The following is an 8,347-nucleotide window of genomic DNA, read 5'->3' on the forward strand; positions in this document are numbered from 1 at the left end:
TTTGTTTACAACTGTGAGTGCAAGCTATAGTTAATTTATTATGACATTTTGAATATGGATATTTTTTCTTAGAAAAACGCATCAATTCGCTACAGGAGGCCTTTTTTTCACCCCCCGGAGGAGTGTGAGACACTTTTTTTTAAAAGGATGCGTAATTTATGGCTTCATTTTCATTTTTGGCTAACTGTGCCTTTAATTTTCATTGATAACTGCAGTGTTAATAATTTTAATTATAGTGAGTGTAAGTGAGTGAGTGAGTGAAGTAACATACAGCCAAGTATACTGACCTATACTCAGAATTCGTGCTCTGCATTTAACCCATCCAAAGTACACACACCCCCTATAATTAATTGTATAATAAACCTGTTTTGAAATACATTTTTTAAAAAAACATTTTTAACGAGGAGTAGGCTAAAAGCCTAATCTTTTATTATGCTCACAGTGCGTGAATTATGAGGAGATGCACTATAAAGTTCACGGGACCTGCGCAAAAATCTCTCTATAAATTCCATTCCAGGGAAGACTGTGTGTTAGTGCTGCAACGGCGTGTCGACGTCATCGATTACGTCGACTACAAAAATACATCGACGTACGTGAAATGCGTCGACGCGTCACAGTTTTACATTGCGCATAATGGCGGCTTCTGCTCCTGGGAATGGAGAAAGTTGCATTCTATCACAAAAACAGAGACCACTGTTATCAAAAGTATGGGAATACTTTAAACAGAGGCCAAATAAAATGGTCCTTTGTTCCATTTGCAAAACCAATATGGTGCACAACAAATAAAGTAAGTCTGTGATGGTGCGTGTTTCAAACATGCGTTAAAAGACGGCGCGCAGTGAGACAACACTCACAAACCACCGAGCTACCGATGCTCAACGAACTAGCTCCAGATCTCTGGATTCAAGACAGGACTCTCGGCAGCATATCGTGCAGCTATTTAATCAAGGAAATGTGATTGTGTTAACTTGTAACCTGTGTTTACCTATTATGAAAATAAACCATAGCAGTACCCTGACTACATTTTATGGTTTGTGATGCTAAAGAACATTTCATGACGTCTCAGACAACTGTAAATTTGTGGCTACTGTGGTTTTATTATAAACGCTATCGTTAACTCATATTTGCCATAGTAAAATAATTTTCTTTGCCTCTTTATTTTTGTAGACTGTAAACTTGGAAGTATTTTTGGGAAAAAAATGAATAAATGTTGAAATGTTATATTAGAAGTTGTACTTATTGTAGCCGCACTGGGTTGTACATAATAATTAACTCAAATGATATATAGGGAATTTGTATAATTAATCAGGAATATGATTAATATATCTCATATGACAGTTACACTAAATTTTATTGATTATGAAAAATAGCTCAATTGCATTCATCAATAACTCATTACAGGGCACTGTAATTTACTCATTAATATGTCAATATTCCATTCTTCATATCAATTATTGTGATATCTCTTACTGTAAATTACTGCAAATCAAACAGTGGTTTGTCCAGCAAACGGCCGTAAGATTAACTTATAAATTTTCAATAAAGTTATCACATCTTATAATTCAAGGATAAATATTCTCTGGCCATGAAAACATTATCCTATCATTATGATAAATTTAGTTTCTAAAAGTAAAGCTTGTATCTAGATCAGGCAATCATGGATTATATATGGGTTTTTAATAATTGAACTAATAATACATCAAACTACAAATCACTCAGAGTAAATACGCAAACTTTTTGTTAACAGCGTGCGTGTGCTGGACCCTGGCGTGAGCGGGGTCTCTTTGTTCGTGGTTCAGGTCTTCCGGGGGTTGCTGCGGAATCGCGCGATATTTGAAAGGTTTAACAAGGCAGTGTTTCAGGATTCGTCTTCCTCGTGTGGAGAGGCGAATAGGCGAATAAACTTAGTAAAGAAAAGAAACAAAACAATGGAAACAAAAGCTTCCGAAGGAGCCATGAGAATGGCTGTCCTCTCAGCCCCTGTGCTGAGGGGGACGGCGATAAGAGCAGCGGGGAGAGATAAGAGGGACGAGCGGGAGCGACAAGGATCGAAGCAGGAGAGCAGCGCGTAAGAGAAGGTGGACCTTCCTGGGTTGCCTCTTATGGCTTAAAAAGGTTCACGCATCTGTTCGCGTGAACAACCAATGAACGTCCGCGATCTGAAGCGGGAAAAAGTTCCTTTGTCTCTGTGGAAACACCCACCCTAATAACTTAAGGCTTGTCAGATCTCAGCAGTGATATTCTAGCAAGTTCGTAATTCAAGATTAATAAATTTTTACAGACCTTTTATACAGGTGGATAGTTGGGTCACAACATGACAATTCCAAAAACACCAAACAGTACATATATAACTGATAGAAACACGAAGTTACATTCAAATGCAGAATTACACACATTTAACGTTTGATTAGCACACGATAAAAACTGCAGATTCTCCAATTTATCTGGGGAATCTCTAATGCACCAAAGCAATACTTAATACATTGAGACCACATTGAAAAAGTAATAGTTTAGGATACATTGAGAAAAAGGTACCGGTGAACGGGCTCTTTCCTGTCCTGTTGCCCAGTGGGGTCATAAAGTTTTATGAGCTGGTCAGGGGTAGGGTTACAGACTCATGATTCTTATTTGAGAACATTAAAATTAGGATAAACATTTCCAAAGTATAAGCTAGCAACTTATACTCTTCACATAACAAGGATTAACCATTTTATACAACGCACAAACATATTCGAAATACATATTATTAAGGACTTTATTATTAAGAAAAGTTGGTGTGTGTGTGTCGAGGAATGTGGGGGGTTTCGTTTCTCCTTTGAGGCTCGCACGGGTATTGTAAATAATTTAAGTCCAGCCAGGCTGGCGCCAGGCCAGGCATTTAGTGTAAAAAGGTTTCATTTGTATGCCTGAATTTAACCCATGAATCGATGACCTGCATATCCGTTACATTATATATATATTTTTAATTTATACAAAGGATTAATTAGCTAATAAAAAAAAAGAACATTAGATTAATAATTTATTTTAATAAAAATAATAGTTAGATTAGTCGACTAATCGAAAATATAATCGTTAGATTAGTCGACAGAAAAAATAATCGTTAGTTGCAGCTCTACTTTGCATACATGCTTCTCCACCTCAACTCCTCCCCAAAATCAGCACATACGGAGCTTACAATACCTAGTTTTACTATGCATAACCTCATCTGCATATCATTTCCATGCAAATTCCCATTTACGTGACACCATGTTTAACACAGAGACATTAAGGAAATATGAGATATGGACTAGCGGTGGGCGATATCTCGATATTTAAAATATATTGAGATATAACACGATAGGGATTTTGACATATCGTATATATCGATATATTGTTTATATTTAACTGATTCTGCAACTTTGCTTGTTTGCATTCTCTGTGCTGTGCTCGCCCCCGCTTGCTCGCCCCCCGCCTCCTTGATTTGGTTCCCCCTCCCCTCACGTGTTGTCTCATTAAACATGGCGGCGTCCACAACCAGCCAGGAGGCTACAGAACTAGTCTCAAAAAAAGGACAACTGGCTCCATTATATGGATATACTTCGGTTTTAAGGCGTCGGACTAACAGCAGGCTATGCAGAAAATGCGGACGGAATCGCGGAATCCAGTCATTAAAACGGAATTTACAGTTTAACGTGGAATGTCACAGAATTTGTCAAATTTTTAATGAATCAAAAGTAATGTTAGGTCATTGCACTCACATCAAATCACGATATGGACTAATATCAGTAAATATTAAGCCAGAAAAGTATTTAAATATGAATCCTGCATGTTTTGCGTGACTGTGTAAATGAATGGAGCAAAAGAACGTCTTTGTTCATTACACACACGGAAGCGTGCGTTTGACGTCACGGCTTCTGGGAGCAGGGCAATCTGTCACACCCCAGGACTGGTTTCATTCCCCATGTGCTCTGTGTGACCTAGTTTTGTCTCCCCTTGATTGTCAGAATCAGAATGAGCTTTATTGCCAGGTATGTTTACACAAACGAGGAATTTGTTTTCGTGACAGAAGCTTCCGCAGTGCAACAAAATGACAGCGACAGAAAAAAAACACAGATAATAAAATATTAATAAATAAAACAAGTAAGTAAGGAATAAGAATATACAAATTGACAATTGTATGTGCAGGTATATTACAAAATAAGTTTTGTATATTCAGGTATATTATGTGCAAATTTAAAGTGTAGACTAAGTATGTGTGTTAGATAAATAAGTGTATGAATGTGTAAATAGTGTTGTGTCTTCCACAGTTATTGTCAAATTTTCATGAGATGGATTGCCTGGGGGAAGAAACTGTTCCTGTGTCTGGCCATTCTGATGCTCAGAGCTCTGTAGCGTCGACCAGACAACAACAGTTCAGAGAGAGAGTGTGCTGGATGTGAGCTGTCCAGAGTGATTTTACTAGCCCTTTTGCTCACTCTGGATGAGTATAGTTCTTGGAGAGAAGGGAGGGTTGTACCAATGATTTGCTCAGCATTCCGGACAACCTTCTGTAGTCTTCCGAGGGCAGATCTGGTAGGTGAGCTGAACCAGACAGTTACTGAAGTGCAGAGGATGGATTCAATGATGGCGTAGTAGAACTGTTTCAGCAGCTCCTGTGGCAGGTTGAATTTCCTCAGCTGGCAAAGGAAGTACAACCTCTGATGGAGCTTTTCATAGGAGTCAATGTGAGTGTCCCACTTTAGGTCCTGAGAGATGGTTGTATCCAGGAACCTGAATGACTCCACTGCAGTCACAGTGCTGTCCATGATGGTGAGTGGGGGGAGAGCAGTGGGGCTGAATTCCACGATCATCTCCACTGTTTTGAGTGTGTTGAGCTCCAGGTTTTTGAGATTGCACCAGACAGTCAGCTCTTTAACCTCCATCCTGGATGAGGAGTGCAGTCGTTGGTGTACAGGGGGAAGAGCAGTGTGGGAGAGAACGCAGCCCTGAGGAGCTCCAGTGCTGATTGTACAGGTGCTGGATGTGTATTTTCCCATCCTCACTAACTGCTGCCTGTCTGTCAGGAAGCTGTTGATCCACTGACAGACGAAGGTGGGCACAGAGAGCTGAGTTTGTTTGGGCAGAAGGAGGGTTGGAATGATAGTGTTAAAGGCTGAACTGAAGTCCACAAACAGGATCCTCACATAAGTCTCTGGTCTGTCTAGATACTGCAGAACATAATGCAGTCCAGTGATGACTGCATTGTCTACAGACCAGTTTGCTCTGTAGGCAAACTAAAGAGGATCCATTAAAGGTCCAGTAATGTCCTACAGGTTGGCCAACATCAGTTTTTCAAATGACTTCATGACCACAGATGTAAGAGCTCATCCAGATCGGTGGCAGCAACTTCAAAAGCACTCCAGTCAGTGATGTCAAAACAAGCTTGTAATACTGCTCTGCTTCATTAGTCCATCTTTTTATGGTCCTTAATACAGGTCTAGCTGATTTCAGTTTCTGCCTGTAGGCCGGTATTAAGATGAACCAAACAGTGATCAGAGCTGCCCGTGGGACAGAGTGATATGCATTCTTTATTGTGGTCTAACAGGGATCCAATATATTACTGTCTCTGGTGGGACATGTGGTGTGCTGTCTGTATTTTGGGAGTTCACGGGAGAGATTTAAACAGAGTCCGTGTGTTGTTGTTCTGTCTCTGTGATCTGATCAGCGAGTTTCTGAGTTGAGCTCACGTGCATTTGCAGAGAAATGAAAACACTCACAAGAATGACCGAGTGAAACTCCCACGATGAACAGAATAGTTAGCAGTTAATGAAGAGCAATTCTAGATCTGAACAGCACATCTTCTTCATCTATACACCACCTTTCGTTGATGTGAAAGTATGTCCCACCGCCGCGTGATTCCCCTGTTGATTCTGCGCTGCGGTCCGCTCTGAACAGATGAAAGCCCATCAGATGGAGCGTGCTGTCTGGAATGGCCTCGTTTAGCCAAGTTTCCATGAAACACATAGCAGCAGAGTGTGAGAATTCCTTATTTGCCTGGTAAAACAGAAGGAATTCGTCCGTTTTGTTGGGTAGAGATGGATGGATGCTAGGCAATGGCATTCGGAATCCGCGCTTTTCAGCTACTATGCCGCCAACTACTATGTCCAGCAAAACATCAGAATAGCAATTAGTCTCAGAAGTGAGATGTATTTTCTTGCAGTTGAATCCTATAAAACCACATTAAATGCACATACAGAAATCAAGAAACAAAATAAAAGTTGAATTTTATAACAATTAATTTTATTCTTGACCTTCCGCGTTTGATTTCCAAACTGGAATAGCTTTTTGATTCCAAACACTCTTACTATAAAAAATTACATTCTTGCATGCAAAAGACCTGTATGGTAACTAGGGGACTATGTAAAATATTTTGTCAGCTTACTAGGTTTATCATTTGTCTTTTTATTTTTTGATAATGTCGATAATTGTCTGTTACCTGACTGTTGACATCGACATCATGATACTTATGAGATGTCGTCAATAAATGATAATATGTCATATCACCCGTAGGGCTGGGTATCAACTCAGATGTCCTGATTCAATTTGATTTCAATTAGCAAGCTCTCGTTTCGTTTCGATTCAACTCGTTTCAATTTTTTTTTATTACATTCAGTGAATTCACCTAAAGGATTATTAGGAACACCATACTAATACTGTGTTTTACCCACTTTCGCCTTCAGAACTGCCTTAATTCTACGTGGCATTGATTTAACAAGGTGCTGAAAGTCTTCTTCAGAAATGTGGGCCAATATTATTAGGATAGCATCTTGCAGTTGATGGAGATTTGTAGGATGCACATCCAGGGCACGAAGCTCTCATTCCACCACATGCCAGAGATGCTCTATTGGGTTGAGACTGGTGACTGTGTGGGCCATTTTAGTACAGTGAACTCATTGTCATGTTCAAGAAACCAATTGAAATGATTTGAGCTTTGTAAAATGGTGCATTATCCTGCTGGAAGTAGCCATCAAAGGATGGGTACATGGTGGTCATAAAGGGATGGACATGGTCAGAAACAATGCTCAGGTAGGCCGTGGCATTTAAACGATGCCCAATTGGCACTAAGGGGCCTAAAGTGTGCCAAGAAAACATCCCCCACACCATTACACCACCACCACCAGCCTGCAAAGTGGTAACAAGGCATGATGGATCCATGTTCTCATTCTGTTTACGCCAAATTCTGACCATCTGAATGTCTCAACAGAAATCGAGACTCATCAGACCAGGCAACATTTTTCCAGTCTTCAGCTGTCCAATTTTGGTGAGCTCGTGCAAATTGTAGCCACTTTTTCCTATTTGTAGGGGAGATGTGTGGTACCCGGTGGGGTCTTCTGCTGTTGTAGCCCATCCGCCTCAAGGTTGTGCGTGTTGTGGCTTCACAAATGCTTTGCTGCATACCTCGGTTGTAACGAGTGGTTATTTCAGTCAAAGCTGCTCTTCTATCAGCTTAAATCAGTCGGCCCGTTCTCCTCTGAACCTCTAGCATCAACAAGGCATTTAAGCCCACAGGACTGCCGCATACTGGATGTTTTTCCCTTTTCACACCATTCTTTGTAAACCCTAGAAATGGTTGTGCATGAAAATCCCCGTAACTGAGCAGATTGTGAAATACTCAGACCGGCCTGTCTGGCACCAACAACCATGCCAGGCTCAAAATTGCTTAAATCAACTTTATTTCCCACTCTGACATTCGGTTTGGAGTTCAGGAGATTGTTTTGACCAGGATCACACCCCTAAATGCATTGAAGCAACTGCCATGTGATTGGTTGATTAGATAATTGCACTAATGAGAAATTGAACAGGTGTTCCTAATAATCCTTTAGGTAGGTGTAGTTTCAAAACAAATGCTATTAATATTTTTTAAAAATTAACAGTAAACATCAGTTTACAAATGGCAAATTAGTAAAAAGATATTAAGGAGGACTATAGGAGGACTTTGTTCACCCCCCAGAGCTGTGTGAGACACTTTTTAGTAAGGATAGGTGCTTTTTATCTTTTACTGATGCACTGCAGCACCCACTAACACCCACCATTAAACATCTTGAAAGATCAAAGACAATTTTTTATATAATTCCGACTGGATTCGTCTAAAATAAGAAATTCATATACACCAAGTGTAAGGGAAACAGGTCAATTTAGCTCAAAGGGAATCATTTAAGATTTTAAAGGGAATTTGAACAGAATCACTGTTTCACGGCTGTTCACGGAGACGCGCCTGCGGTTCAGTGAACGAGCCGTTTAACATCAAATCTGCGCTGGATACTAATATCCAAACTATAGTGAAAACACTATCAATTAGCACAGTAACAAGATCGGCAGTTTAAGACAT

This window comes from Carassius gibelio, chromosome A8, assembly GCF_023724105.1.
Source record: "Carassius gibelio isolate Cgi1373 ecotype wild population from Czech Republic chromosome A8, carGib1.2-hapl.c, whole genome shotgun sequence".
In the NCBI taxonomy this organism is placed as follows: domain Eukaryota; kingdom Metazoa; phylum Chordata; class Actinopteri; order Cypriniformes; family Cyprinidae; genus Carassius; species Carassius gibelio.